At 37.1% G+C, this 22,491-nt stretch overlaps 1 long non-coding RNA gene across 1 annotated transcript; it reads left to right on the forward strand.

The window, feature by feature from the left end:
• Positions 1-14,407: 14,407 nt before the first annotated feature.
• LOC105266032 (uncharacterized) lies at positions 14,408-16,601 on the forward strand. Its single transcript, XR_892127.1, has 4 exons — positions 14,408-15,084; positions 15,154-15,615; positions 15,710-15,815; positions 15,893-16,601. It is a non-coding gene; the product is annotated as an uncharacterized lncRNA (long non-coding RNA).
• The last annotated feature ends 5,890 nt before the right edge of the window (positions 16,602-22,491 follow it).

The following is a 22,491-nucleotide window of genomic DNA, read 5'->3' on the forward strand; positions in this document are numbered from 1 at the left end:
ATCCCAGCCCACGCTGCAGCGTAATGTATTGCGCTATAAAGTGCTTGGCACAGCGTATTGGCCGCAGGGCACATCTCTCTGGCAAGAGATGCGTAGGATGAAAAAAGGGAAAGGGGACATGTCTTGCAGGTTGGAAGAATTGATTCTGACATCAGTGAAGAAGAAAGGATGTTCATTTTTTTCGCTCGTGTTCACTATTTTGTCCCATGATTTAGGTATTTCCAGGGAGTCATATAAAAATTATTTATTGAGAATTGACACAAAAAATTGTGAGGCATCATAAAAAAGTCCTGTTCTGCTTTAAGTGATAGATGAGGCTATTTTCTTTATGTCAATAAAAATTTTAATCCAATCCACGTGGGTTAGGTAGAAATGAAGCGGATGAAATGTATACACCGTATCTCCTGACATGCGGTTATATGGGATTTAATTTTCTAAATACTTCTTTTCAATCTTATCATTCCTTGATCAAAAGAAGTTGTCCGTTATTTTACACAATAAGCTTTCAATATTTTTCTGCATCAACGTCATAATTTTGTTTTAATCTTGTTATTCATCCCTGATAACCCGAGAAATCAACTGGTTGCATCAGGTTAATCCGTGCATTTCCTCCATCGATGCAAATTGTACACATGTTTTGAACGTTGAGCTTTTTTATGTATTACCGTTACAACCTAGCGTTACACGTTTCATTGAACCCCACATAGCTGATAGTTGACGGTGCTATTACACTCATTGAGATCAACGTAATACGAGTACAAAATGAGTTTATTAATGCTGTTTCGCAACATTTTCGGAAATTTGATACATATGGAAATATTCCAGACTTATTCACTTCCTGATTAAGAAATACTCTGTGATTTCAGACTTGATTTCAATGAGTTCGATGATTTCACGAAAATTTCGATCAGTGATTTTATTTTAAATCATGATGCGGTTCCGCAACTCCAATTGATTGCAAATGATTTCAGATTCAATGAATGTTGATAGTAACTCAATTTACTTGATTTCAATCTGTCACATCACTTAAAGTCACGAATTAATTATTCAACGTATCAACTGTTTGCAAAAGGAAACATTTTTTGTCTTGCTTCCATTGATTTAATTAATTTCGAATGACTCCGGCATGACGCAGGAATTTGGTATGATTGCAGGAATGATTTCAGAGACTTGAAATCATGTGACTTGAGTGACTATGATGACTGGAATGAATTAACATGATTGCGACGTGAGTCCGAATGAACTCACTGAGAAAGTAGTGCTATGATTTTGGAAGAAAGTAGAACTTGGAAAAATATTAATGATAGGATAGAGGGTGACAGCTGAGCTGAGTGGTTGAGCTAAAGTGATATATTTTAATATAAAAGCCCGGAGAGGCCGTATTGGTACAGTTCTGTTGGACTCGAAGAGAGAGCATTGGTGGGGATTGGGATGCAGGTGTTAGCCTTGGAAAGTCCCCCGCGCCGTACACAAACCAATACAATATTTCTCTTTCTCGTATCTCTCCTTTTTCCCCCATATTCTACTTGTCTCCATCCCCAGAGACCTCGGAATTGTATATATTGTCATACTTATACAAGGTGCATATACGTTTTAATACATGTCTCATACATTGCCACCTACAAATCCTTTGTTTACATATTCCCGGTATCAAACAGGACGATGCAAGTATTTTCTTCCACGAAAAGACATCAATCCTAATGAAATAATAGGCTTGAACGAGAAGGCTATTCTCCCCTTTCCCCGGGTTTTTAATATCTCCTGTCATCTCATGTTGCTCCAGTCATAAAGTTGCACAAGTGTGTCTTAATTGCGTTCATCAATAGAAGAAAATAAAATTGAGGGGTAGTTGTATGGTTTAAAAACCGTGGAAATTGTTGAAGATGGTTTGGCACTTGGAAATTGTGGAGGAAAGATATCTTGGGTCTGTATACTCGTTGTGTATAGCCGAGAACGCCTCTCGATGAGGTCGGGCCGGCAATAAAAAGTAACGGGCCGCTCCCGCGACGATTACCACATCTGATTTTAGATTCTATCGGGACACCGACCGATCTGACGGATAAGTCGTTATATTCCGTAGGTGCATGGATATGTATCTAATAGGCTTCTTATGTGTGATGAAAAAAAGAGGGGAGGGCAGAACAAAACATTGAGAGAAAAAGTTCTGAGTGTGCGTGCGTCGACTCCAGGCGTCATTACACGCTCATATTCGCAAACACTGAGGAGTGTTGTTTTCGTTTGTCCACACTCATGATTTCTCATGTACATGAGGATGCTCATGGCGTCACGGAGACTCGCGTGAATTTATCCGCTCCAGTGTTGCCATCTATTAAATGTTATTGTATTGTTATGGCTCTTTATTCGGCTTTGCTTATTTTCATTGGGCTCTTAATTCGCATAAATGTCGACGATCCGCTGATATTTGTATAGCTTCATTACAAACAATGGATGCTTCAGTAGATTAGAATTTATTCATAAGTATTTCTTACGATAGTAAGAAATAAGGGCCTTCACCTCTTACTGTCAATATATATTTTTCCATTTTTTCGGTCCGTTTAAGATGCTGTTATCAGTCCTAACAAGTTAGTTCGCTCAGTCCAGCTATTTTCGTTCAAAGTAACTCACTTGATAATTTTTTGTCGACTGTCTTTCGATGAAAAATGATTAGGTGTATAATAACACTAATCCAGTGCTGACTACATGATAGATTTTTTTCATTTTGACAGGGAATGGATAGAAAGTACATTATGAATAAATGAAAACCAATACAGCAATACACTATAGGTAGCATTCAAATATGTCACAGTATCCAAAAAGAAGTTTCTAGATTCAGAATATCATTTTTTCCAATCCAGAAACTCCCATCATACATCATTAATCAGTACAGAACATCCATTTAAGCGATATTATTTTATTATTTTATAGTCTACTCGGGTCATCATGAATTAAAAATTTCATTCATTTTTGCTTTATCATTATTGCAATGGTTATTGTACGAATTCATTTTCAACGAAATTGGCCAACCCTCAAAAAATTCACCCAATCCCTTTAATTTTTTCATCAAATACTAAAGTTAGTATTTAACACGCCGATATAATCACAAATGATTAAGCCCACATCATTCGTTAACATTAGAGTTTCACTGCTAATTACCTTGCTAATCTCTTCCTTCCAACAGAGCATAACAAGATAAACTATCGATATTCATATTATTATTTCCTTAATCATCGCAACAACTGATATAACTAACCGAATTTGTAAAATTGTAAGACATTCATCTTCAGCCTTTATTGTTGAACCATTCAACATGACCCACAGAAACAGTTCTTCTGGAGCTTTTCAACACTAAAAGAACAACAGAGATTGTTCATTTGTTTGGACTCAAACTAATCGGTTTATCCCAAAAAAATCCAAGGAATGTATTGAGATGAGATGACTTGACATATTGCCAATGTTCAATTTATGGTCAAATGATCTTAGTTTGTAATGACAAACAATCGACGAGCTTTATCTAATGATGGAACAAATGCGTTGATTCTACTGGCGCAAAGCGCGTGGACATGTCTAGTATCGAATTAAATGGTGTTCATAACGAGAGCGAAATTGGTTACACACAGTGTGACGTCAGTTGACCACGTGCTGAAGAACAAGAGGGAGAGTCGAAGAAGGCGGCGAGTAAGTCGAGAGCTCGTAACGTATCGTATGAAGCGTGCCCCACGGATCAAGGACGATTTTACTCGAGAGAAGAGGATGACGCGGGTGTGAGGTGGGGTAAGAGGACAACTCGTGGAAGAGGGGAAAGTAGATAGGCACGACGACACTACGACATCCAGCGAAAAGTGGTTAGCTTTTCTTTTTCTTTCTCTTCTTGGCTAAGCCAAGTTTTTGCTTCCATTCTGTGTCCAGTTGATAAAATATTGCCAATTATGATTTGTCCACAAACATGGAATTTTCCAAATTCCCAAATGCGCTCATCCAATAAAGCAGAACAGAATAATACAGTAATTTACGTGCTGTACTATAATTGTGAAGTTTTACAATCCTCCAGAAACAGGTGCTATTTTCAATCCCTATTTCTAATTTTCAAAAATGTTGTGATGTAAGATGTAAAAGTAATTCCGGAAAAAATCACTGAAGAAGCCTGTCAATTTGCCACCTAAAAATTGTGATTATATCAACTTCGTAATAAGTGTAGTTCAAAATGGCTTTAAAGAAGAACACCTACGCTTGAAGATTCACAAACAGATGTATTTTTTAAGTAGTAACTCGTTTCTCAAGTTTCTCCGTGCAAAAATAATAAAGTATTTCTACTGAAATACAGCAATACCCCTCAAAAACTGGTCTAAAAAAGAAAAAACGTCAAGTAATTAAACTTCGAATCTTTAGGATCTTTTGAGATTTAGCGATACCTTGGCTCTTGCTGTCAACCTAACAAAGTATTATTTTGATTACGTAATCCCGTGCATTAGCTTATATTGTTTTGAAAAAGTATGGCAAAAACGTATGATTTTTAGATGGAGTAAAAAAGTGGGTGGCAAGTGCTTGGGATTGTCCGGGGGGCTGGGGGGTGGAGGAAAGGGTACATGCAACGCACAACAACTAAAGATGAGGATAGAGCTCTCCCTCTAGGGGGAGAGGATTGTGTGGCAGTTGTAATGCACCATGCGTTCACTGGAACGAGGAGGGAGAACCCCTGGAGTTTTCTGCATTGGTTGTCTCGCTCTGTTTTCCATGAAGACAGGATGAGGCGAACCTGCTTGTACACGCGGCGCGAAGAGATAAAGACAGGAACGGCGAACGACCCCGTGCCCAGGCCAGAATGGATGAGTGAAAGAGTTGTGATACCGGGTCGGAGGAGAAACAAACAGAGATAGAGAATCGAGCTTCGGGAAAACGTGTCCCAGCCTGCACGATCGTGTACAGTCAGTGTAGAGAGTTTTTATCATAACATTAGGAATATTGTCGTGAGGGTCAAGCCCAGTGGTTCTATCGGGGCTAGGTAACCACGTATTAAGGCTTTCGCAATTTTTTTTTTTCCATTCAAAATGTCGAAACCCTTCGGGTTTTTCATTACTCCTTTTTCCTATGATCAGTTACATCAGCTTTTGTTTCTGTAATTTCATAACATTTTGCATTACTGAATAATTTTGATTGCCAGTGACGACTGTCCGTGGCTTGATAATACGTTCTCCGTAATCTCAAAAATGGAAGTTAATAAAACGTGTTTCAACATGCACGATTCTGTACAGACTGGCCGGAAAGTTGGCCGCAGATAGGGAAGGAAGACGATAAAAAGAAATGCAGAATAAGTGGACACGGGACCCGTGGATGGCGAAGGTTAGCGATGAGAGAGGGTGAAGGATGTGAACTGTCGATTCCGGGAAGCTAATTTTCAGGGAATATATAACCAATGGATTTCGAGTAGTGGATTTTTCGTTCTTATTGAATCGATCTCAAAAAAAAAAATGAAACTAAATTCTGTGGTGTTGGAAATATTTCCGACGTTAAAACGAACAAGAGACCCGTTGTGACTGATCAGAGGGAATAATGGAAACATTGAGGCTGTTTATTACGAAACAGCCCAACACCAGGACCATCCCCATAGACAAAGGGCCTTGTCTAATGGGTAGACCTGACACCCTGGACGAATTGGTGACCGAGGACTCTTGGAGACGAACTCTCGAGCAAGCAACATTAAATCCACCACGACCAACCCAGCTTATATTAAATCGAGTCTTTAACCACAGTTTAATTGTTAACAATAAATGGAAGATCGAGTCAAATAATTAAATAATCGTAAAATATTGTGTCTCCTACAGTGGATAGTTGAATACTTGTTTTTCGAACACATAGCAATAGACACTGCACGATTCAAAGTGAGGGAAAGATTTGAAAATATTTGGCTAGGTAATAGGACGTAGTTGGCGACAATGACGGTTTTATTTTCACTCCTCACGACACCTAGAATTTTCATCTGGGAAACATTTAGGACACTGGCAATGTTGACTTTGGTCCTGAGTCATAAACAAAAGGGGACATGAACCTGAGGTCCCTCAAAAGGGAAAACCACGGGGCAGTTCGTTTTTCAACCCGAATGAGTTCATATCGCCTCACTTATCTTACACTCTGATGATTATTGTCAGACTATTTGGATTAATGATATTACAGTAATATTACGTTAATTAAATAGTATATAGACTTTTGAAAGAAAGTTTCATTTACGTAATTCAAGATAAGTAAAATAAATCTAGAAATAATAATCCTTCTACAGTATGATTTGAAAGTACCTGCTACCGAGTGAATATTCTTCTCTAGAGACGGGACAAAGGTGAAATACGAAATTTAGGCCTTCTCTATAAGTCGATGATTACCATAATTCTTGAGAAAAACCACTGAGGCACAACGCCAGATATGTCGTTAATTATTCTGACGAAAAAAAATGAAATTATCAACATCGAATCCAATAATTAGACTAAGAGACAGCATGAAAAATTTGTTATGCTCGAGCGGACGATGGAGATGATTGCAGTTGACCTTGGCTGAGCCCAACACAACCAGCTTCTACGGTTTGTAGGCATACCTAATAGAGCGGTGATTATTGCGATAGTTTGCAACGGTTCAAATACTCGGTCATCTTACAATGTATCAGCGTGAACGCGATAATTTATCTAAGCAACAGGCCAGGCAATATTAGTCTTTCATACACTGGCACACTGCCAAAAGACTTCACCTCAGCGTTCTGCACATTACAAAAAAGAGAAAAAATCCAAATCAAATTAAATATAATAGCCAATGGGCCGTAATCGAGTGAAAGCGAAAGCTTTACAAGATCGACGCAACAATCGATAAATATATTACCTGCACGCCTAAATTACCAAGCAATATACAGATAACCAAATGGTTGGAAGCAAAATCAAATTAATAAAACTATACGACTCCATCTTTTTCAATATCCAAAGTATATAATCCAATAAATTCGCTTTCACCCGATGTAGATAAAGCAATTTTCTGGAAAACTCGGAATTACGTTTTATCGCTGAAGAAATTCTCGAGGAGAATCTAGTCAAAGTGGATCCAACCAATTTCTCCGGAGCCTTGTCGGGCGCTACTCTCCGATAAGATCCATACCCGGGTGCACCAGTGTGTCCCATGTGTTCGCTTCAACTCGTGTCTGAAAAAAACTACATTTCTTGACAGAAAAGAGAGAAGAAAAAAAGCCATTTACCGTACGTCGGCTTGGGGCCTCGACGAGACGCATCCTCCACGATAATGTGTGAGTGTAGACACACCTTCAGCTCCAGTAAACGTCAAATACCGGGGTATTTGACGATAGAGGAAACTTTTAAACAGATATTGATTCTCCACTGGCACATGACATCAAGGTCGGTAAAAGTGACAGGATCTCGGTTCAACGGAGAGACGTAACAAGTTGTGAAGATACTGATATTGACGAAGTAGTTCCTTTATGTGACTCTTCAACTAGAGTAATAAGATAATATCATTTGAACTCGTCTTCCTCATCGTACCGTCAATCGTATTCAATAAAGGAGAGAAAAATGAGGGATTTCGAAAGCACTCGGTGGATATAAAAGTGTTGAGGAGCTATTGAAATTCCGGAAGTGGGGAGTCACACGAAATGGATCAAATTGTCGAGGCGGTTAAATCCACTCAGTTGGCTCTGCTGAAAAATGTCATTTTGCGAGAGGCCAATTGGCATTTCTAGGGGACGATTTTAGCGTCAAATATCCTGGCAAGAGTCGATGACCGTGCCAACTATTCTCCAACGGTCATTTCTTCCCTGACTGCCTCACTCCGAACCCGAATAAGAGTTTGGAAAAAAGAGACAAGAGTTGGGAGAAAGACGGCAGACAGGAGAGTGAAATGCACGCTGAATACAAGGCGTCTTCATTGCCCCGGAGTATATCGTTCGTGAGGACGCGCCAACCAGATAAGACCTTGAGTGAGGTCAGTGCACAGAAATGACTGAAGAAACGTTCAGGGAGTTACATTTTTTTTACTTTTATTTTAATCCAGATTGAATAAAAAACGCACATACACATTTGAGTTGGGTACAGTAGGAGAGAAGTGTGTGGTACAAAAGGATATCATGTCTATCCCCGGTATGTCGCCTGTAGGTTGAATTTCGAATAACAGACCAAGAAAATGGAGAAAAGTAGTCAAAAGTGCTCGTGTCGTTGTACTGAAAACAACTAAACTTGGGGATTTTGTCTCCCTACGTAAGTGGATGACGCACATCCGAATGTTCCGAGTTTTTATATCTACTGCCATGTCCTAGGATAAGAACCCACTGTCAGGACCTACCACAACGGAACACGTCAATTCCTTCCTCCAACTGAAACCTCAACGATAATCCCCCAGAATTTCACTCGAGGACAACAAACTCACAACTTTTCGTAAACACGGATAACAGAATGACACTCATTCATCTAATTTCGTGGCAATTTTTATTGTCAATAAAATTTCAAAAATATTATCTTTTCTTATGATTCTGAAGATATGTGCCTCAGAATAAATTATGGACGTTCGCAGGTTGCCCAATAAATCGATATATTATCCAATTTTATCGACGAATCATTCACTCTCGTAGTTATGATGCCACTTTGTGATGAAGTCAATCTCAAGTCATGTTGAAATCGGAAAACATAACAATCATCGAAATTACTGAATTACAATTTCAATTCTTTGAAAGCGATTCTACAATTATGTTGAAACCATGTCATACCGTCAATTGAAACGTAGTGAAAGACATTTTTATGAATACAGTTGATACCTTAAGTCACTAATTTGGGAAATATTTCATATTTTTATTATTCTGCAAATATAAAGTTTCACCATTTTATAAAATCAATTTTTATTTGTAAACATGCGAGATTCACCGATTGATGTCATTTAAATTGAGCTTCTACTGAATCCTGTTTTGTAGAATAGGTAGATTTGAAAAGCTTGAACTGATATGTTGTATCCCGCTCCGTCGTATTCACAATTAGGTCGAACCTTATTAAGCAGCGTAATTTTAATGATTCCATGAAATCATTAATTCCGAGCCGCTGAAATCTTTCGACACCACTCTTTATACATTTTTCCCAAACCACTGAAATCAAAATCGAAGTTTTTGAAATGAATCGTGAAATCCTAGGAAGTCGACATGATTTCGAGGTAATGGTGTCAATGAATGAAAGAGTGAGTTGGAGAAGTGGTGGTAAAATATTGTAGAAGTGTATCACCCCCAAGTTTTTTTTGTAATAAGTTAAATGAAACCCCGTGAAAAATGTGGGATCTATTTAATGGCAGTAAATATGAACACCCGCCTGGAGTGTAAGAAATATCGAGTGGGTACAAGGCCGAAAGAATTACCAAGTCAAATAAGCGTTGGCTTGGCCGGAAAAATGCACGGGGCATCGAGCGACGCGCGCGCCGAGTCAAGGAACTCAAGAGATAGTATAACCTCACTTATACCATCCTCTTCTCCACTTTTATGCGCTCATTTACGCGAAAGAGAATTTCCTAGAAAAGTTTTCGGCACTTGGCACCTCCTTCGACGCAACTTTTTTCGCGGATTTATCCACATCTTCGCCACACGTGCTGTTATGGGGATGAATTTCTTATAGTCATGAATACATATGGGTTCTTCGACCCAGAATCTCGCTTTTGTGCATAAAATATTTTCGCGAGAAAATTGAGGAGTGAGAGGGGTCCAGCTACGAATATTGGATGTGTTTTGATGCAGAAGGATAAAATAATAAGATAACCGGAGATATTGACTCCAAAACATTTCAGATAAGATGATGTGAAGAGAGAGAGAAAGAGACAGAGTGAGGAGGGGTAGGTGCTAAGGTGGGGAAGACCTTGCGTCAGAGATCACCAGTAGAGCTGTTGGCATTTTGCATCGTGTGTGTATGAATTTTTTCTCAAACGTTACTTTGAAAGTTTCTACCGTCCTACATGCTGCCAACCTATGATCTCCCTTCTTTCTTCCTCCCTCGTGGTTTTTAAATGAAAAAAACCACATCAACAAATTGCGTTTCACTGTTTGCATGGGCGCAATACCAGCGGCACCAATTTCATTCCATGTTTAACTGTCGATATTAATGATACGAAACCTGAGGAGATAGCGTTGGCATTATAAAACTTCAGATAAACTCCAATATTTGAGGAAGCAAAGAATACAGATTATACTCTTCAAGTAAATATTGTGCCAACTCCATCGGCAAGACTTATCGCTCTCCAGCTTTCACGTGCCCGGTGTATTACGGATTCTCCATCCCAATAATTTAACAAACAACAATACCTCCATATTATTTTTATTATCCGAAGGAATAACCACGTAATTCCGTGTTTTGTGCAATGGGGAATTTTTGAAAATTGCAGCGTTTTGAGTCATAGATTGGCGTGCACACAATAGCACTCACATTTTTTTTTTTTTTCAATCGTCACGCCCAAAGTCAGATTATGGTGAACGAGATCTTTCAGAGCATTTGTATTTCTTTAACAATCCAACGGCGTTGAGTTGTAAAAGTGGTAACTGGGCTCTCCTGCAGGATGAAAAAAAAAATCCCAGCGGCCACACGCTCACCCAGAAAATCCCGTGTATGGACATGGTTGTGTTACGGGTGATTGTTCCAAGGAGGAAAGGGGGAATGTATACTCGCCCCGGCCACTTCTTATTTGCTTGCGACACCCTACCACTTGTATATATAACTATATACTATGCCTTTTTTCCGCTCCTTGGCCTTAATTAACATCTGACACACACAGTCTAATATATATTTGCCGATTCATAACTGATCTATGGGATATCTTGACTCCGAGGCGGCACTTGAGATGCCTTTTTTTCTCCAATCGTTATTTGTCTCGTAAATTCAGGGAAAATTATGTGAATATTCTCACATGATTCTCTTTCATTCAACAAAAAACTCTTTAGTAATGAATCAACCTGATACCTGCACTGATAGGATTCGGTTAATATTACACAGTAACCTGGTAACTATGGCCTCATGGCGCAGTTAACTAACAATTAAATCATGCATTAACAGTAATCGAATGGCTCCGTTCGGAGGCTAATGTCGAGCTCATTGAATGATTAGATAATAGTTACCGAACTTATCCTTAATATGACAAATCCGTTATTAAATGATCATCTGTAAAGATGACGGTTTTTAACAAATAATAATATAAACAATGACGAAAGTGACATAATTAGGGAATTGTTATTGATGAATTATCGCGAAAAATGTTAGGGGAGGGCGATTACGTTTCAATTCGCGTGGCGCAAAATTCATGATGTAAACCGCACTATAGGTAGTCTCCATTCTTCCATAAATCTTCAATAGATGCTACTTCTTCAACAACTTTATCATTTATCAATATTATTAATTTTCATTCGAGAAACTATCGGTTGCCGTCTGCAAATGTGGTGTTGTCATCACAGGCTCCAAATAGATGGCGTATTGAATCAATCTCAATTCGGTAACTATTATCGAAGGTTCAATGACTCCAACCGCGGTTAAGACATTTTTTTACTACTTTGTTATAGAAAAGGATGTTATTAAATAAATACAAGTAATTATTGTTTAAATAGTGAATCTTTTTAAGTCTTGAACTGCACTTATAGATTACCTAAAAATGTCCATATATCCTGCTGTGGTAGACGGTTTAGTCCAAGAAATTATGTAGAATTGTCTAAATCGTAAAAAGACGAAGTTTGAGGGCCAAGTTTGTCTGTGCGGATGATTACGTGATGGTCGACTAGTAGGAAAGAGGAAGAACAAGTAGTTGACCGAGCCTATTTCACCGGAGACATTTAAATTAAATGAAATGAAACATTTAAAAAAACAAGAAAGTTAAATCTGCCCTTTAGTTATGCTTGACAGTAGTACGTTTTCAGATGCTGTGAAGTGTCCTTACAAATATGGGTACATCTTCAAAAATATTTTAAAATCCTTACAGACGGTTCAAAATCTTCAAGAAATATTCCAAAATGCACTTTCTGAAAATGCAAAAAAAAATTGAAAGATTTTTTGAAATTTCCCACTGCGTAAAACCCTTCAATAGAATATTAAAGTGTAATCGCATTCAATGGGAAATTTATTTAGCGGAGGGAACAAAATCGATATGATCAAATACCGCAGAAATGGGCTAATGGAGGAAAAACAATGAGCCGAAAATGTTTGTTCGGTATAAGTAAATCCTTGTATGAGTAGACGCAGCCCTGCGGAGCCAGTGGTCTCATCGTCGTACAGAGATACAAGATCATGATTATTCTTGACTCGATAAATCGAAACGGGCTCCTTGCACGCGCGAGCGTGATCTCTACGGAAGGTAAATGAAAAAAAAAAAAATCGGTGGATCGGCGCTCCTTGCGGGCCTAACTCAACTGATCGACGATTAGCCAGCGACATCCAGAGTGATTAGTTTATTCACCGAGGACGCGTTGGGCAACGAAGCGTATTAACGGTTAACCTTACACGCCGATCAAACATGTAAGTACATTTCACCCGATGATGGTGATGTTTTTTTTTATTCCAGGCTTTATTCTCCACATTACCATATATGAAGTTGCAATTCTTGTAATTATTTATTTATGAAGTTATTGGATCGTAAATGAGCATGGGGGAGGGTTTTTCAGTGTGTCGTTGTCATAAATTATAATATTAATTAATGGATTTGCACAGTAGGCTAATGAGAGCATTAAATATTTATCAATCATTAATTAATCAAATTACGTTTTTATGGTTTATCGAGGTGAATGATTTTGTCTTGTTGTTTGGATACTCATCTCTGTGGTCATTTGATTGATTTATCTGGCGTGTGAAGCGGAAATGGCTGATGATAGGCGCAAACAAACGGTTGTGGTGGTGTCCGTGAACGTTGCCGCGAATGTAAAAGGAAAAATTGAAAAAAAAAACCCTGAGGTCGGACCTCTCAACGGTGTGCGCATCTTCGGCACGATGCTCCATGGCATGGAACAATGACCATGGCATCGGGGAATTAACATTTTTTTCATGGAACGTTGAGAACCAAGGAGTAAATAAAAACGACTTAACGATTATATCCTCTGGTTGGTGTTGGACCCGAGTGAGTAAGTCATCGATGGGGGGTTGCATAAATTTCATTGTTCTCGGGGAAGGTAGAGGGAAAAAGATGCCTGGAGGTGTACAACGACATAGTAACCTTGGCCCCGATATGATTTGCTAATCTCTCGCGTGTTACGTTCGCCTCCTTCGGCGAACCTCCCGTTAACGACTTAATAACCGCTTTTGTTTAGACTTTTTAAGAGGGAAATTGAGAATGGTGGGCTTAGAGGTATCACCGATTTTTCCATATTCTTCTAATATTCCTGAATGATATGATAACAGAAACGAAAGGGTGTAAACCTCCGAAAATATTATTCTTCTGGAAAGTTCAGTATAATAATAAGCACCCTTCAAGCTAGATAAATGGAGATGGGAAATGTTTTGAAACTGTTGAAGGAAGGAGTGTTTATATTTTCATTATGATAGGTCGAAAGATTAGGAGAAAACACAATTATCTACACTGCGACACAATCCCATTTCCATGCACAGTGTAGGAGTAATTGACCGGGAATTTTTTAATTGTGCATAAACTGAAAAACAACAAGAGGAGTATTTTGAAAAAATAACATTGAAATAGCTCCGAAAATCACGTTCCATAGCATTCTAGACCATTATCAGGATCAAAATTAAAGAATTTCATTCGAAAAAAATAAGCATTCAGGATCACAATTGATTCTACTAGAAACGATAATGCAAGCTGTTTCACTTTTTGCTTTAAGAATGGTGTGAATATTCGATTTTTCAAAATTTCATACCATATGAATATTATTAATAAAATGTACGATAGCACGCGAGTTATCTAATCAGCAGTATAAAAAAAAGAATAACCGGACCATTTAGCCTCACCTGCCACCAATTAAAAATGGTAATTTTCTTTAAGTTAATGATACATTCGCCCACTTCTCTAATGTAAGTCTAAGTCTCCCATTTCCATCAATTATTTTTCTGCCGCATCAGCATTTTATCTTTTAAAATACCACTCCTTCATGTTTTACGATATTTTCCATCATTTCTACAGACTTCTGAAGAGTTGGAAGATGAAACATGATTAGATAATATTTAAATTTTTGGATGATTAGTTTATTGGCCATACATAACCGTGGAATCAGCCCGGAATATACGTGTGAGTTGGAGGGACTATTGTTTGCTCGGTCAAACACTTGAGACCCACTCTGAGCAAACAAAAATCCACTGATACGGGCCAGTCATTTTTTTCTCTCGAGCGTACTCCTTTTTCACGTTATAAAACCTCGAAGATAATCGAGGAGATATAACTGGGGGGGATAACGAAACGATTGGATTTAAACACCGGCCCCAATGCGCTCACGAGTACCTACGTCTCTTTCTGCGCAGTAACTCCCATACTTTCAATTTCCTTCATTGTAGTCGTTTTTTTCAGTTTTAAGAGTTTTTGGCTTATTCCAGGTTTATCCATTATCTTTATACTTCTTTTGGTCGTTACCAATTTAACGAGTTTTGCAAAATTGCAACAGAGTTAATACAACAATGCTGAGGTTTCAATTACACGAAATGAAAATGGAAAGTTGGGGATGGGAGCCTGGAAATTGGACTAACTTCCTGGAAATATTTACTAGAATCTAGAGAATTTTATGGGTAGAATTATCGTAATAAATTTTTAACTCTCAATTATATCAGAAATTTAGATAAATAAGAGCGGTTCAGCTGTTTTATATGAAAATACAAAAAAGATCTCCGGTGTTGAGGGAGTGACATAAGTAGATGGTGATCGGTTTGCTCGTAGCATCGAATTACCGTTATTATCATCGTCGCCAACACTGGAATCAAAACAAACCACACCATTTGCCACTGGTGTTTCAATGGATAAATCGTAACGCCCACGGATCATGCACAATTTTTTCTTCATTCAGCTGCCAACACCTCACGCCTAATTTTCTCTGTTGAATCTCTCAATAATTCTTCTGGAAACCATTGAACCAAAAAGTGTGATGCAATTACTTTTACGATCGAGGTAAGTACAGCCGTCTGTATTGCCAACTCATGCAAGTTAATTATTTGAAGAGCGGGTAATTGTTTTCAGCTTGAAAATTCAGCTCACGGCAAAAATGAAAAGTCGTCTGAAGGGCCTCTTCTTCGGCTTCATCGTAAAACTTTTCCTACCGAGTGTTATGATGGAGTTTTTCCCGTCACCATGTCCTTCAGATTGATCCAGGTTAACACGAAGGACTGAACCTTGAGGCAATCTCCAGAGATTGAAACAGCTTCTCTCAAACTGTCTAGCAACAAAATAAAGTAAATGTCTAGAGAAAAAATGGTGAATTACATGTTATGAAGGGTAAATACAGCAACTTCTTTAGAGGTTACTGTTTCCTCTAATGACGGACAAAGATAGATGAACCATGGAAATTAGTCATGACGATCTTGTTGAGGTGTCAAGAAACCTCTAGTTATTGTCCGTTCATTATCCAACATATTATGGTCTACTTGGAACACATTGTTAATTAAAATAGAACAATCTTATGTTGACAATGAAGAAACAAGGGTAATTTACACCATTTACTTTTTATTCTCAATTCTTTGTATACTGAATCCCAAAGATTGTTATCTAATATACTCTAATTTCATTGAAATTTCAGGACATCTTCTCATCAAAACCTTCAAATTTCAGAGGAAAAAATTAACAGAACTTTGAATTTTTATTCTATTTCTCCGTGAGCATTACTAGAAAGCCAGAACATTAGAGTAAGTATGTTCTTGCATTTTGAGGGTACTAAAATGAAATTTTCAGTTTCACTAAAAATTAAATTGCAATTTTACAGTGCATATTCCCATTAAATTGGAAACTCTGGAAATCGTACATTGAGAAATTATTGGATGTTGGATAAATTGCACTTAATATTGATTCAAGTCATCGAAATTACAAATATGTTTTATTGCCTGATTGCCTCAGTTAATTATTTTTTAATTCTAGAAAATGTATGAGGTACCCTCTGCGCCCGCTGACCTTTCATTCTCATCAAATTACTTATTATTAATTATTTTTTACCTCCATTGTAATTCTGGAGATATAAACAATGAAACCATTCTATATTATTGTTTTTTCTTACAATTGTATCTTGTGTAACTAACATGTCATTATCCGTTTTAATGCTCAATTCCGAGACGGAAGCTTTTATACCATGAGATTCATTTCTTTCAATTCTTTTAAGATACTTGCAACCATTTTTACCTCCAAAAAATTTGAATGAGAATGAGAAATAATATGTTTTTCTTTTACTTATTAATTTTAAATACTTATTATTGATAACTCTGTTTATAGAACTGAGTAGAAACCCAATCGCAATTCTCCTAATAATATGGACTCCCATTAAAAATATATATCATGCTTTTATCTGAAAAATGGTGTCAAACTCATGCTACTGTAATGGGGTGAGCTGTCGCAATGATGGCAATCTTCAATTTGGTCCGGTTCTTAAATAAGAAAATGCTCTCTAAATTACAAACTATTCCTTCTCCAATGTGAATCCATTAAACAGCAAGAAAAATTATCGCAGTATTTTATTTGCACCGATTGCCCAATAGCCCAACTTTTGTTGAAACTAGAATTTGCGGCTTTTCCGCGCGTAAAATACCGGGAGATATTACCCATTCACAGCCAAGAAAATATAATTGCGAAATTGTAGAAAACACCGAGGGAGACACGTCTCTTAACCACGAATATGCATATGATGTTTCGATATAAAAGTTGAAATTAGAGGTAAGAAAGTAATAAACCAATTTTCCTGGATATAATAGCCATGTAATATAACCGGTGTTTCAATTGGACGTTTGCGGAATATCACGAGGTTACAACTCGTCGTGACTTTCGTAATGTAATCGAATGGTCTTGGGGCTGTTGGATTTAAACCCAAGTTGCTCTCAAGCTACTGCATACAGGCATATGAAGATATTCTACCTAGGTTCAATGTATTTTTCCTAGGTTTTCTCCCATCTTTCTGTACGTTTACAATTTCTTTTGTCCTCTTGTCTTTTCCAGACTATTCGAGGTGGAGGTTTTCTAAAGGAGCGTATGCTAAACGCGTCTTTCTTCCAATTCCAGACGTTGTCCGCCTTTATTTGCCGCATTCGCATTGTTTCGCAGACTCGCTGGATACACGGTACAATAAAACCTTTCGCATTTTCTTTTTTCATTCATAGTTCGACGCACTTTATGCACTTTTATAACACTCAGACCAGAGTAACTTTCGGAGATCGCTAATTAATATTATTTCCTTCATTATATATTTGACTTTATACTTTTAATTCATCTGATCTTACGGTAGTCCTCATTGGCTGGCAGCAACTAGTCAATTGTCAACTCGTTCAGTCATGGAAATTACTAATATTGATTTGTCAACTGTTTTTATTTCTCTTAAATTTATTATTATTTAGAATATTTAGAATATTAATCCAACAATGTTAATTTCGCTCTCCTTTGCCAACTTGTCCTTTTAAATCGATCATTTTACTTGAATTAAAAAATAAATGACACCAGATACTGACAGTTATGGAAAATAATACGCGGTTGGAAGTTGCTTTATATAATAATGACCGGATCATTAATCTTCAATCCTCAACGACCGGTCAATGGGGCACGAGACGGTGATCTTTAAAGTAAGACTGCTGTTTTCAAAACCGAAGTGTTTTTTGCTTCACAATTGTAGTTTCACCGCGTTTAATACATAAGCCAAAGGGGATTCTTTATTTGTCGATTTTCATTCATCATTTACTCCTGTAAATGTCATAAACTTTAGGCTTTCTCTTTTTCAATGAATGACATAACTTTGATCTCCTTCATTTTTTTTTCGATTTCATATTGGCCGTTGAATTCAAGGAATGAGGAATGAATTCAAGTACTGTATCAAATTGCTGTGTGAAATTGTAGATGTAATGAAAAATGTTTTATGGTAATTGAAGGTCCTATTGAAATTTCATGGAATTTATTAGTTATCAGAAATAGAAAATTAATTATTTAGAAAGGAATGATGTGTAATTCACGTTTACATTGCATCTAAATAAATGCTATGGAGTTACCTGAAGACATCAACAATTCCTAAAGCGACAAACTAAAATGATTTATACTCATAACTCTGTTGGAGCAGAACCTCTATCTAATCTCAGAACAAAGTTTCTCACGCAAGTCCCTCTCGAGACACGAGCTCATCGAAGATAGCTAGTTATCTACGAGCGCGTGATAACGCGAAAATGTGCTGGCTACTGTGCTTTCCACAGAGTAACCGTGCACTCAAGATGCGAGAGCATCCGATACGTGTAATCCCGACTGCAAACTGATTAACGGCCCTCACTAACTAGGTCGCGTACACATTAATTCCCCCATAAACTCCCTCAATCTCTTAAAATAAAACTCACTCCGATATCCTTCATCAAGAGAGGAACAATGAACTCCGTAGAATAATCTGTTGCTGATTCACAGGGATAATAACAAAGAGGCGACCCATGCGCTCTCCATTTTGGATTGAAGCGCAACCGGTGTGTGTAATGGCCACCGAAACTGTCAACTATTCACACTCTAGGACAATGCGTTGAGACACCTGAGACTAACCCAGTGGGGGGATTCAAATTTGGTCGTCCCTATCCCGAGTTGAGTATCTCTAAGTAGGTCGTGTGTATGATAATGCCCCCATTATTGGGAGCAAGATCCCTCTGGAATATAACCCGAAGGGTCTAACCGGTGACGAGTGAAGCTCAGCAAGGGTTACGCCATGAGAATCCATCGGATTTACACGATTTAGCCACCTGAGACATTTCTCTTCATGACTCCATTACACCCCCAAAAAAAATCTATTGATCAGTTAAATAATAATTGGTAAATAATAATTAATCATTCACATTTTGGTTTTTCATTATTTCTATTACATTGATATATGCATTAATTATTTCAAATTTATACGTATCGCTGGAATAATTTATACGTATCGCTGAGCTTCAAAACACTTTACACTGATTTTTTAGATCGGCGAAAAGAGTTTTCTGTACTCGTGCTGAGTACCTAACTGGTTTTTTTTTGACAGTACCACACACACACAATATAAGTACATGTGCAAGAAAATGAAATTCTTCTCTTCAAAAAATATTCTAGTTTCATGTATATTTTTTTGTGTATAATAGTTCTGGAATGCATCCACAGTACTCACAATTTATTAATTTTTCGTTTCAAATTATCTGCTCAACATTTCTACTTACGAGTATACGCAAGAAATCCCATTCCTTACGGTACTGATATTTCTGCCGCTATAGCAATCAATTGGAAGTACTGGAATTAAGTCCGGAAAGTATCTTGGGAGAAGCGGAAAAAGTACGTTTCATCCGTACTTTTGCCACTTGTGAAGGAAGTAAAAAAGATTTCGAAAGGATTTAAAAGATTTTGATAAATTTTCAATCCAAGCAAGAGATATCTTCAAACTCGAGTTTCTCAAAAATAAACTTGTCGAAAAGACGAAGAAATACTCGCGACCCGTAATTTTTTTAATCAAACCATTTCCAAATCTTTCAATTTCCCTGAAAAACGGCTACAACACACCACCTGATGCCTCGACTCGTTCTTTGATAATTAAAAAACGAAATTAAATCCAACTCCGCCGCTGAGAAATTCATTCCTCAATTATTGTTATTTCAATGAGACCGTATTCTCTAATTTTAATTTGAGTGTCTCGTGAGCATTTTAGACGAGAGCCAACTCCCCAGCTTTTAAAACAGTTTTATCGCGCTTAAATCGTATTTCCGAGGCAATCGTTTTGACATAAAATGGATGGAAAAAAAATAAGAAGAAGTGGTTTACGTCTGGACATTTGCGCGCGTACGATTGCTCAGGTGGGAGGAGGGATTTAATTACTTTAACGTTTTAGATGTATTCTTGTTCTCAGCGGGAATAAGTCGCAATCGATCGCACAACAGTCGGTACACTGGTATAAACCTCTGATTTATACCTTTTCAAATTGCGCTCTCGTACATTCCATGCGAATGTTTGGAATCAACCGAGTTCTGCCTTATCTCACGAAATTTCATGGGATGACATTACACAAGGCGGTTCCTTCCTCATAGAATCATCAAATCGTCGAATTAGATTGAAAATTCATTTTTAAATTGAAAGTAAAAAGGATGGATGCAAAAATTTGTGAAAAAAGCTATGAAAAATGTATTATTTATGCGACATTCAGTGCTCGCATGACATTTCTCAGTAACTTGCAATTATTGTTAGCCTTCGACCCCTCAAAACATTTGTGGATTATTTATTCAGTTTTATGATTATTTTACATCCATTCGGTCAGATTAGGGTATCATCGCTGCGATGATGATCAAGCCTTTAAATGGTTAAATCTCACCATTCTACTCGTCCGGGCTTTGAACTCGGAACCTTTCGCATGTGAGGCAACGAATTTACACACAGCGCCAAGCACGAAGTGAATTCGTGATCATCAAATCATTGCTAAATACTACTCCAAAAAATGAAGTGGACGATGACTATAAAGGAATACAATCAGCTTTCAAGTATACAGAGACTGATTAAAAAAATAATACTAATGAAAAATCATTCAACCAAAACTATTAATTAATTTTGTCTCATTTCGACACCTGAATGAAACGTATGCAATGGCAATTTCTTTTTGATTTGCTATTTTCCAGTGGAAATTCCTAGAAATGTGAAACGTGGAGACATTATATTTTTGAAAAATGGAATTTGTCGAGAACTGTATCTATTACTGGAGAACAATGAATGCAATGATTTTGGAATTTTTCCTGTCAATTGGTGCTGTCAATAGTCAAATTTATGCAATCAAAACAAAAATTTCATATGCCCACCACAATTAAACTAAATGTTGGTTTCTGAGAACTTATTTTTATTACTATTGTTTAATTCCACTTAAGTTGTAGAAATGCATGAAATCACTTTCGATGAAGTATTAACAATAAATTAATCTGACTTCCTCTGATTGCTCCTGATTGAAAAATTGAACTCATCTTTATACATGGCAGATTTCTCTATCGAATTAGACAGAATTTGTAAAGGCAAAGTTGGTCAAATTTTCCATGGAATGAAGAACTTTCAGACAGTTGATCGATAGTGGCAGCGAAGAAAATTTGTAAAAATTCGAGTGTTTGTATTTAAAGCTCATAAAAAACGAGATCACTAGACATGAAATTCCATCGCAATCAGGATAACCAGAAATCAGTGAATCATAAGATTTGACAGTGGCTAGTCTCTTGTAAAAAGCACTTCTCCAATTCATGAGATGTACTTCAACCAGCCGACCACTACTTCTGATTATTGAGATGAGGTACGCCTCAGACTAATGAATTATTCAGTTCTCGTTTATTAACGCCAATTAATCGCTCTCGATAATGACGCCAGTATGTATATAACAATGATTCATTTTTTATTCAATTCAGCGGGCAATCATCTCGGTGTTACCGACCACTTCTTGTTTACGACTTTTTATTTTATCCATTCGCTTGTCTCGGCGATGTCTAATTATCTTCGTGTCCTTTGAATATCGATTCAGCCTCATTTGAATAACGTATTTCCCATTTTTTTCATTGAGCTCGTGTTTTATTCATTCAAATAGACATTTCTCAACTTGAACTTTTACACTGTCTCTTTGTTCCGTTATTTATCATCGTCCATGGGTTTTATTTTTCAAACAATGATACAATTGATCATCATGGTTGTATCGTGGTAATGAGTGAGAGGGATTTTCTTTCATGGGAGTGAGTGCAGTTCAAAACTAATGTAGGCACTCAAAAAAATTACTATTGCTCTGCACAAAAAGTATTTGTGCCTAGTACGAAAACGTTTCTGAACAAAAAGAAAAAAAAAGTTTTAGTACTTTCTTGACGTCACAGAAACAACTTCATATGAGTATCATGCGTCAGGTATCTGTGGGCTGGTGAAAAATATTTGAGTACTTCAAACAAGTGTTTTTATTACGTGGGATAAGTACTTTTTTCGCTTGTCTTACGTTGCTTTGTTCGAAAGTACCGAATAACTTTAATATTAATACCCAGAGGATAATGTGGCAATTTTTTTTGAAGAAGTAACCATTGCTGAAATTAATAAGTTTCTAGATCTTAAATACACAAAAATTCGAAACGACCGTTTTTTAAGTTTCCTAACTTCTTCTTTGGATTAATTTTTAAACATTGCAATAATTCTTCAACATTAGTCATTAAAATAGAATTTTATTGCACATTTCATGCAAATAATTTTTTACTAAATATTTCGATTCATATTACTGGACAAGGAAGTGCATTCTAACCCACATAATCATATTCACTTCTCCCAATCAAATAATAAATTGGAAGTGCAGACATGAAGTTCTAAAAGTACTTGAGAGCAAGTGAAGAATTACTTTCTACGACT

Source organism: Fopius arisanus, unplaced genomic scaffold (assembly GCF_000806365.1).
Source record: "Fopius arisanus strain USDA-PBARC FA_bdor unplaced genomic scaffold, ASM80636v1 scaffold00035, whole genome shotgun sequence".
Taxonomy (NCBI): domain Eukaryota; kingdom Metazoa; phylum Arthropoda; class Insecta; order Hymenoptera; family Braconidae; genus Fopius; species Fopius arisanus.